The following is an 8,196-nucleotide window of genomic DNA, read 5'->3' as shown; positions in this document are numbered from 1 at the left end:
CCCATTTTTTAATGGGGTTATTTGATTTTCTGGAGTCCAGCTTCTTGAGTTCTTTATATATATTGGATATTAGTCCCCTATCTGATTTAGGGTTGGTAAAAATCCTTTCCCAATGTGGTCCCCATTTTTCTTTAGAGACAGCACATCATGGCCGAACATGAAGCAGAGTGAGTCCAAGAGATATTATCATGTCTCATAATTCAAGAGACAAAGCAGAGGAGAAGAGGGTCCACAGGTCCCTTCTAAGAATGTGCCCTGTCACAGTAGGCACCACTTCCTAATGTCCCACCAGCTCTCAATAGCACCATTTGGGAACAAGCTTTTAACACATAGGACACTCAACTGCCAAGGTATAGCATAATGCCACTGGGTTCTTATGAGAGGAGATCATTTTTATTTAAGTCTCAAATGGGCATACCAACAGAGGACAGTCAGGATGGAGGAAACCTTGCAATTGAAACCAAAAGCGTGAAGAAATTATAAAGAGGTGTTGAGAGGGATTTAGGAAGAACCCAAGAAATGTAGCTGGACCTCAAGGGATTCTGAAGTCAAAGAAAGATAAACTCTATCTCACAAGGTATAAGTAAAGGCCAGAACACTTCTGGTGGTTTAACTGTTCCCATTTTAAAATAATACACTTATAAAACTCTTTGACAGCTTCATACACACATATAACAAATGCTAGCTCACCTCCTATTGGACTTTCTTTTTTCTCTTCCTCCCCCGGGGCCTCATTTCAGCAAGTCTCCTTCTAATTTTCATGTCTCTTTTTGTCCGAATGATTCACTGAGTTTAAGTAGAAGTTCATGCAATAGCAATGATATTATTTTCTGATGCACGAGAGAGTTGTCAGTGGTTACACTACAGAAGGGGAACCCCTTCCCCCATCCATCACTAACTATCGAGAGTCCTTGGGGAGATATGGTTCTTCATGAACAGGTCCCCTTTCTGTGATACAAGATGCCACAGCTGAAATGAATACCTACCTACATCAGCCATGTTTTGTACAGACGACATCAGTTAACAGCAGTTGTCTTCAAACTCTGATCATTACAATCTTTCCATTTAATCTTTCATGGTGTTCCCTGAGCCTTGGTGGAAGAGGGGCTCTATGTGTGAAATGATGTTCTATTTATGACTGTATACTCTATAATAACTTATTCTCTTCATTTGGACCTTTTCTGTATTAACCTCCATCCACTGAAAAACTAGTCTTCTCTAATGAGGATCGAGAGATGCAGTAATTCAGGGTATAAAGACAAGTATTTCAAAGGCAAATTCATAAAAAGCCCATTTAACCAAACAACAATAATAATAATATGTTCTCTCCTGGGGATGGTGAGCCTCCAGCCACAGATTCTTAATCAAATTTACAGTACCAAATATGAGTTTTCTCCTGTGGAGCCTTACATTCAATCAGGACATGGTTGGTATCACTATAACAGTTGTGCCATTATTGCTCCAGTGGGCAACTTTGTTAGGCAGAAGTAGAAAAGAAGACTTAATGCAAGAACAATATAAATGTGGAGGGAGATGGAAGGTTAAGGGAGAGAGTGATACATGGAATAACTAACATTAAAGATGTTTGACAAAAATGTTACTTTTTATTTATTTTTAAAATATGAGTTATAGAGCCTTAAATTTTTTTCCAAAGTGTATTCTAAAAGAGTGGACATTCTTGACTTAGAATACTGCTATTGTTCAGTCTTTGGATTTGTCTATAAAAGAACTATGTGAAGGAGGAAGAAAAGAATTCCAGGGAAGGAAGCAAGGCAGGAAAGAGGTACAGAGGAATGGGGACAAGGAGGAAAGGCATGCAAGAGAGAGTCTGTGTTTATCTCTCAATATGAACCGGACACTCTAAATATACAATCTCATTCAACCTTTACCACAGTCCAGAGCAACAAAAAGTAGAGTTGAAGATCCAGGAGATAAAGTGCCTTTTCCAGAGCAACACTGAAGCTGAGGCCATGTACAGGATCTACTGTCACAGTATTCCCCCAGGAGACAAAGATTACAGTTCCAGGGTAGAAGACACATAGGAGAAAAAATGAATGGGACACATTCAATAGAGAAAACATTCTTCAAAGAGGTATTAAAAATATTACACTAAGCCACCAGTGATCAAGTTCAAAGGTGTCAATGCAAAGTTACAAGAAATGCCCTCACAACATTAAACGAAGGGTACTAGGAAAAGCTGTCCTTCACATACGGAGTGATGGGAAGAGACTCGTGCCGTCAACTGAGACATAGAAAATGGTAAATAATTTCCTTCTGGTATGAAAGTGTTGCCAGATTGTGGAAATAGTTCAAAAAATGTAGAAAGACCTCTCCTCCTCCTCCTCCTCCTCCTCCTCCTCTCCCTCCTCCCTGGGAGGCATCACCATTTCCCTCCCATCCCCCAGCTCCTTCACCCAGCCAGCCCTCTAGTATCCACTCTGATTTCGGGAAATAAAAACTGCAGGAAATTCAGCATTTGCTCTTGGCAGCAATTCGTTTCTCTTCACTTCCTCTCTGACCCCGTTTCCTATTCCCTCTCCAGTTCATGTCCCCTGCAAGCATCTCCAAGTGCTGCCCGCCATCAGGGTCAAAGCATCTCCTGGATAGTGATTTCCTTCACTGTTGGATAGGCAGTACAGGACAAACAGACGGATATATGCAAAGTACCTCTTCCCTGGCCAAAACATTTCTGAAATTGTTTATTTCACGAGAAATGCATGACAGATGGTGAGAGCGGTAGAGAGGCATTCAGAACAGAGCATGTTTCCTACCGTTCTGTCAGATGTTTCCACTCTGTTCTGTCCATTAAATGCTGACTTATTTTTCTTCCCCGAACTTCAGTTTGGCTCTTTGAAAAATGATGCTTTCAGTGTCCATTTGATATTTGTATGTTCCTACTGGAAACCTCAATGTGCAACGTAACATTTACACAACATAAAATTAGAGGCTGGAAGAATCTAATGGTAACTGTCGCAGCAGATAGAATAGGATGCAGAGTGCTCAGAAGGCAATGGGTTAGCAGTCATCATTAAATCCAGTGTGTAGAGTGGTGACCAAGTCATTTTAAATTTGATTCATGTTAAAAATCCAAGATGCCTGATTGTATCACTCAGGGACACGATACTTATGATATCTTCAGGAAGACTCTATTAGTTTACATCGGGATAATGTATGGATACTTTTCTCCTAGCAGCTTTCTCCACTTTTATGACCACGAATGGATCAGTACATGGAATCAGAGCATTTGAGTGCCCATTAGCATGTGTCCATGTGTGCATGTGTGGGTCTGTGTGCATGAGTGTATTCATTCACATGCTTTCAAGACGATGTTGATTACATAAGCTCCCTCCTGTCCCCTTCATGGCCTGAATATGCCATGGCCCCTACATCCTTTTCTTTCAGTGGCTTTTGTCTGTATCCCCTTTATGAGTCCCCTGAGTAGCACTTTTGGAAAGGAGAGATAGCTTCTAGAAGAAATCTTGTGGACGTATGGAAACTGGTGCTTCAAATGGGCATTCCAGGCAAGTATCATATTTTTATGCTTCCTGCTGAGTCAGATCCTTTGGAAAAAGAAGTGACCCTGCAGATGCTGATCTGTGATAACGGTTTGTATCTCTACGGAGAAACACGCATTCAAAACGCTATCCCATTGAAAGACCCTTACTAAGGGAGACGTATTTTTCCTTTACAACACAGCTTTCTTTGCTTAAAACTAAAGGAATATTTTTCAAGGTTACTCTGGAAATAAATGGGCTCTGCTTGGAAATCTTCTCAAAATGGAAAGTCCTCAATGCTGCTTCTGCCAACTTTCTGTGCACAACTGACCAAAGCGTAGAAAAGAAGAGAAAGATAAAAGAACCCCAAACTCATCTGCTTTAATTGTCTGGTGGACCAGCAAATCAATTTAGAAAATTATTACTTTATTTTTATAGAAGATATTTGCCAAATAGATTGCCATCTGTAATTGTTTTTTTTACACAGCATTCGGTAGCATAATTGGCAAAACGCTGTTGTCGATAGAGTCCTAATGATAATTACAAACCGAGGAGAAAACTGGAATATTGAAATCTGGGTAATCTGAAGCAGCGTTTTTTTAAGGTGGCACGAACAAGAATGAGCTGCACAGATGTGTCTTGTGAATTTCTTTGCAGTGAGAACTGAAGTCTGTGACATGCCTGGATCGGTCCTCAAGCTTCGTGGAATAACTTATGTGTCTATGCGGGCTTGGGGGGGGGCGTGGTACACACACAGGTGCACAGGTACACTTCCCCACGTGTGACCATGTGGAGGCCAGAGGTTGACATCAGATGTCTTTGTCTAAAGATCTCTCATTGAACCTGCAGCTCTCTATTTTGGCTAGACTGAAAGACCAGCAAGGCCTCCAGGGTCTGCCTATCTTGCCCTGCATAGCTATGCCTACTAAAACACACTGCCATGCCTTTTCTCTGAGGATCGGCTAGTCTAACTCAGGCCCTCATGCATCTGTGGTAGGCATGTTACCCACTAAGCCAGCTGCTCAGCCATCTGGAGGGACTTTTTACACTCTTTACCGGATTAATGAAGAGAGGAGGCAAAGGACCAATCTGAGGATGCTGTCACCAGTTCTACATAGAACCCTGAGTCATGTTATCTCAACCTGGCAGCATGTGGCATGCATGCTCTTAGCAGGAGAGATTGCTGTTCTCTTTCTATAACTCACTACATCTAGCTTACTACTTCTGTATGCACATTCCAATAACATGCATCTACCGTTTATGTGCATATGTTCACAAAGTTAATAGAACTCTGGACAAAGGTAATATAAGTCTTTACCAGTAACGAGAGCTACACATGAGCATTTCGGGACTTCTGATTCTCTTGTCACAAAAGGGACTTACATAAAATTCTACTGGAACTAAACACTCAGAGACAAAGAAGGGATGCGCTGTGATTGTAAGCTAAGGTGTATTCTGGTTGAGTATGTTAATATTAGTGTTATTATTCCTCTCCTCCATTTCATTTTTCATTCCATCCAGATGTTAAGGGCAAATCTTTAAGTGCCAATAAGCTTAAGTGCATCAGAATAAAGCACTCATACCCTTCCGGGACAGGCAAAGCCTCCTGTAATCCAGTCTCTGTCTCACTGAGTCTGCTCTGCTAGGCTCCTCACTACACTCTGCCCACACTGGTTTTTATTTTTCCTTAGTCTTCAGTCACTCTGTTTTATCTGATATTTGCTCTTGTTGTATATTCCACTCACAGTAATCTTTGTGGCTCAATTCAAATGCTGTCAGAGTGGCTCTCCCTTGCCACCTCACTTAAGATAACCTTATCTTCTTCATTCTATTCATTGTATTTATGTTTTCTGGGGGAAAAGGGGGTTCTTTCTGCCCTTTCTTCATTTTCTCTCTCCTGGTGCTAAAAGGCACAAAGTGGGAGACGGCGTGCAACCATTTCACTTTTCCTTTGCATTTCTTTTCCTTTGCATTTGTTCTGTACCCAGCACCCAGTGGGAGTGTCTGATAAATAAATAAATGAATAAAAGCTGGATTTGTAGTTACTGTGCCCCCCAGGCACAATCTAGCCATCCAGTTTCAGCTCTCCATTCTCAGCAATTCAACTCTCAACTCTCCATACAGAAATATGAAATAGACCCTTCCAGAAATTAACAAGGAGTGCAGTTTAGATGACCTAAGAGAGAAGAGGTAGATTGAGAAAAACTCCATAGGGCAAGTGTAATTTATTTTAATTGCACACCCGTAACCTTAAAGAGGGAAGATATTCTAAGAGATGTGTTTTCAAAAGCCAAAAGAAACTGCTTTCACTCACTAAACTATGTCCATCAGCCTTTTGTTCTTGTAGTCAGTGAGGTTTAAAGCCATTCCACTATAAAAATACTGGGCTTGAGGGGCAATCCCACCATCTAAGAGCACAAAGATAACATATCTGGTCTATCAAACACTCAACCCAGCCTCCCCAAGAGCCATCTTCCTTCATCTACCAGATCATGTTTTCCTCCTCCATCTGTGAGAGTGGCCGCTGCTTTGATCCTGCTCTTTGTACTTGGGGATACTCCGACTTTATCTTAACACATTAAATCGAATGCCACCTAAGGGGCTGGAGGTATGGTTCAGAGGTTAAGATCATGTAGTGTTATTCTTCCAGAGAAACCACAACTCATTCTTTTCTCCATGCAGACAATATGCACACACACACACACACACACACACACACACACAAATAATTTTTTATTGAAAAAATAGCTTTTTTCCCCTACAATATATTCTGATTATGGTTTTCCCTCACCCAACTCCTCACAGATCCTCACCACCTTCTCTCCTCCACCATCCCCCCTCTCTCTCATTAGGTAACAAGCATCCATCCAAAAATAAGAAATAAAAACAAGCAAGAATAGGAGAAAACCAACCAACCAACCAACAAACAGGAAATGTACAATGTCTTTTAAAACTTCAGTGCCATTTGGGGGATGGAGTCTTCCCTTCTCATGATCTCCTGAATATTTTGCTGGAGGAGCCTATTAGGAGGCCTGCCCTTCTGCATTGAACTCTACTCTAACCTGAGAACCACAGTGCTGTACTGTGCCGTGTTTGGGGTCCAGAATTGCTGCTTTATAGAACCCCAGCTCTGTCCTAGAGATTAGATCACAGTTACCTTAATCCACATTTCTCAGTGATTACTTCCCATCACAGTGATTTTAGCTTCTACCCTGGGTTGCTTTGGGGACATAATGAAGTCAAAGCGTAGAATAAACGAAGAACTGATAAATAATTGATATTCTCAGTAAACCTCATCTGCAAAAGAGGAACTGTCTTACTCATCTCAGAGTCTTCCACTGCCCTGTGGCTTATTCCTGTCAACTTGTATTCTTTTATGAACACATGACCAAGCCAAACATGTCCCTTTCAACCACACTGGAGATCTGTACTGAATTGTCTGCCTTAATTGTGTGGAAGTACATTGTTTTGTGTTGAAGTTTTGTAGCAGTTAAGAGTTTTCATTGCATGTTTTAACAACAGCAACCGAATTTCAACTGTATTGACTCTTCTTCTCACAGGTACATGAACGAGTGGTCAAGACGCTCTCATGAGCTATTTCTTCTTTCATTTTATTTTTGTTTTATTTTAATTTATATTTTTATTTTTGGTTCTTTGAGATAGAGTTTCTCTATATTACCCTGGCTGTACTGGAGCTCACTATGTAGACCAAGCTGGCCTTGAACTCCGAGTTCTGCTTCCCTCTTTCTTCTGAGTACTGGGCTTAAAGGCATGCAGATCTACTGTCTGTTCTCACAGAAACTCTTTACTTAACTTGTATATCTCTGCTTTTCTGCCTTGTGGAAGCAAATCCACCATAGGGGGAATAGATGACCATTCCGTGTCTCCATGGGGAAAGTACACACGACAAAGGGACTATTGTCAGCACCAATTCCAAGCCAAAGCATGTCTATTTCTGCACTCCAGGTTCAAACTGAACCTGATCCTGAGAATGTTGCCCAAGGCCCCACCCACAGCTGAAGAGCTAAGGCAAGCTGATGGTGGCTGCCGGAAGTGAAAAAGTCCCTTTTCTTTGGAAGTATGGCCAACTGTAGGTCCCCTAAACCCCAGCTAATGGACATATGGGCAACATTAATTGAATCCAATGGATCCAAACAAACAAACATCAAAGGAAGGTGCAAGTTAACAGGGAGATACTTAGGGGCATCATGGAAAAAGCTGGCAGCGGGGAGTAAATGTCGTGTATAGAAAGGAAAATTATGGGCTCAGAACACTGCAAGACCAAGTTCTTAACACAAAAGAGGTTCCTTTGTTCCAGAGAGACAAAGGGCAGGGAATAAGAGACAGACACAAGACAGAGGATGAGGGGGAAAGTAAAGGGGACAAGGGTAAAAGAGGAGGGGTATTTGTTCCCAGGGTTGGGGGACAAAGAACTGCTCCTGCAAAGAGAGGTGACACATGGGAAAATGGCAGTATATAAAGGTACAAGGGGAAGCCCCGTGTCAGAATGAAGTGTTTGATTTTAACTGGAAATGTGAATTAGGTGAGCCAAAAGGGGCTTTTGATTGCTGGACTTCTATATGTTGATAGCTGGACCTTGGTAGTCAGCCTCAGGAGAAGCAATTGGCCAAATAAGAGGATAGACTTTATTTTTTTTTAATTAGGTAATTTCCTCAATTACATTTCCAATGCTATCCAAAAA

Source organism: Mus caroli, chromosome 10, assembly GCF_900094665.2.
Source record: "Mus caroli chromosome 10, CAROLI_EIJ_v1.1, whole genome shotgun sequence".
Classification (NCBI taxonomy): domain Eukaryota; kingdom Metazoa; phylum Chordata; class Mammalia; order Rodentia; family Muridae; genus Mus; species Mus caroli.
This window is presented reverse-complemented; position numbering follows the sequence as displayed.